General features: G+C 39.2%; 2 long non-coding RNA genes across 5 annotated transcripts in view; both read left to right on the top strand.

The window, feature by feature from the left end:
• Positions 1 to 35: 35 nt before the first annotated feature.
• LOC119348941 lies at positions 36 to 1,226 on the top strand. 2 transcript variants are annotated; one of them, XR_005169170.1, is made up of 4 exons: positions 36 to 290; positions 408 to 692; positions 774 to 1,047; positions 1,139 to 1,226. It is a non-coding gene; the product is annotated as an uncharacterized LOC119348941 (long non-coding RNA). The 2 variants fall into 2 exon arrangements; XR_005169169.1 differs by lacking the exon at positions 36 to 290 and having other exon boundaries at positions 333 to 692.
• Positions 1,227 to 1,592: 366 nt separating this feature from the next.
• LOC119348940 overlaps positions 1,593 to 2,502 on the top strand; it is a 67,982-nt gene continuing 67,072 nt past the window's right edge. For 2 of the 3 annotated variants that reach the window (XR_005169167.1, XR_005169166.1), the window contains exon 1: positions 1,690 to 1,951. This is a non-coding gene — a long non-coding RNA (uncharacterized LOC119348940). Of the gene's footprint in view, positions 1,611 to 1,689; positions 1,952 to 2,502 lie in introns of those variants that run through there. The other variant, XR_005169168.1, reaches the window with a different exon arrangement.

The raw sequence follows: 2,502 nt of genomic DNA, 5'->3' as shown, positions 1-2,502 counted from the left end.
TTATGGGTGAGTTTGTCACGTTTGAAAAGGTTTTGATTGATTACCTCGAATGCTTTATTTGTCCATTGCAATTCCAAGAATGGCAGCAAAGTGTTCATGTAGCCAATATTCCTACTTTTTTGTCATTTTTTCTTGCTTAGTTGGAAACTTGGAACAGCCAACAAAACACTCCTTCACCCTTGCCATGACTTAGAATATGAAGTGATGTTGGCGGGTTGGATCATGAGGGTTGAGAATGGAGAATAGTTTAAGAACAGTAGATGCTGAACTTTTCACTATCTGAATATGAGGTAACAATCATTTCACGGTTGACATTTTCAGGTCTATAACGGGATCTTGAGGAAATCGGATAATGCATTTTGGTTGTATCAACTATACTGAATCTGCAAAGCCTTTTTTGTGTGCAGAGAAATTCACCCTCTGCATTAGTTGCAAAAGATGCTGATTTTGATCATAACAATTATAGTTGTTCAAGCAGTAGCAGATTTGGCAACCTCACAGTCATCTCATTCAGAATTCACGTCGTATCCTCAACGGAGCTTAAGATGCTGATTTTGATCATAACAATTATAGTTGTTCAAGCAGTAGCAGATTTGGCAACCTCACAGTCATCTCATTCAGAATTCGCGTCCTATCCTTAACGGTTAGCTTATTAACGCGTTGTGGGCACTTCATTTGGCATCGTCTTTCAGGTGATTGCTCTAACCATTGTTTTGCTCTGTTTGTGTTGTTGATTACCAGCCTGATGTTTAGCGAAATGGATGCATGTGTAGGCTAAATTCTTGGAAACTGGGGAGACGGTGGCCATTAAGAAGGTACTGCAGGACCGACGGTCCAAGAACCGGGAGCTGCAGCTTATGCATTTGATTAACCATTCCAATGTTGTTCTCCCTCAAGCACTGCTTCTTCTCAACCACAAGTAGAGATGAGATGTTTCTGAACCTTGTCATGGAGTATGTCCTGGAGACACTCTACCGTATGCTTAAGAACTACAGTAATGCCAAAAAGGGGATGCCACTTATCTACGTCAAGCTTTACACCTATCAGGTTTTTGAATTGCCAGTGAATAAATGTGAAATGCGTGCCTGCCATTGTGCAACTATTCTAAGTCAATTCTACATTGGTGGCGGCTATTCAGGGGGCTTGCGTATATTCATACTGTTCCTGGAGTCTGCCACAGGGATGTGAAGCGACAAAATGTTTGGTATGTATTAGTGAATACTTTCTGTGTGCATCACTTATGCAGAGGCCAGGGTCATCCCCTTTCTGAAGAAAATGTATTAGTGAACACTGTACATATTTGCTCGGTTATCATGTATAGCTTTTCATGCTTGCTTTTGAACTTGCCTTCACTTGCTTCCTTATATAGGTGGGAGGGCCTTTTGATGTGAATCATGTTCGGTATTCTTGTTCAGGTCTTGCTGTTCGTGGCCATTACACTGCACACCATCAGGCAAAATAAGGTATGTGCTCAAAGGTTGTAGCTTGGCTAGGCTATTTCTAATTTCTCAGATTTAGGATCATGTGTGTAGTATAAAGTAAACCATGCTTCGTCAACTGAATATGTGTATGTATGTATAGGCAACGAAGGCATACAAGTATATCGCAAGGTCAATGCTATATGTGTATGTATGTATGGATGGATAGGTGCTACTGAAGTGAGATTCCGAGAAAATCTACATACAAGTATATCGCAAGGTCAATGCTATATTATTCTTGCCTGTTTTTCCTTAAGATGCTACACTAGACTGCAGTTTTTGTTGTCACTACAACGATGTATTTTTCGATTCCATCTGCTGTCGACACAATGCACAGAGGGTTCAACAACTGAATATTGTTATGATAACACATGTTTAGTTGGTGTGTGCTTTGTCAGATAAAATGCATGTTTCTCAGGAGACAAAGACTGCAGTTAATTCCGAAGGAGAATAGCAACCTTTGCTTCTGCTAGGTACGTACTTAAATTTATTGATATTCAACTATTTTTGCTGTTTCGATTTAGTTCCATCCAAGGCCACCAGTTAGCTATAAGTACTTCCAAATAGTGATCACTCAATCTTCCGTAGCATGTATATACTGATGGTAGTTTCTTCCACTGAATATGTGAACTTGGAGAAGACTCACTATGAAGGTCTCCTGACAACTAAAGTTTTACCTGCTATTAAAACGGCCGAACAGTAGCTTCGACAGATTTTTGTTGAACTATGATTGTTTCTGTATGCTTCTTCTCTAATAGAAAATTGTGTTCTGTTGTAGTTACAGTCAGTGGGGGCCTGAAAATTCACATCACCAAAAGAATTGTAGAATTTGATAAGAGAACAGTTTCTTAATAAGTAAATAAGACACAAATACAGTGTGTAACATTCTGATGAGTGAACCTGCTGCAAGAGGCAATAAAAGTGATGATGCTTGATTTTATTAATTGTCAGGATGAAATATAAAGTAGTAAGATAAGTGTGAGCGTTCACCTAATTTGTTTTTTACCTATTAAATGGCCGTTGG

This window comes from Triticum dicoccoides, chromosome 1B, assembly GCF_002162155.2.
Source record: "Triticum dicoccoides isolate Atlit2015 ecotype Zavitan chromosome 1B, WEW_v2.0, whole genome shotgun sequence".
NCBI classification, from domain to species: domain Eukaryota; kingdom Viridiplantae; phylum Streptophyta; class Magnoliopsida; order Poales; family Poaceae; genus Triticum; species Triticum dicoccoides.
Note: the sequence above shows the minus strand (reverse complement) of the source record. Positions and strands in the feature narration are given on the sequence as shown.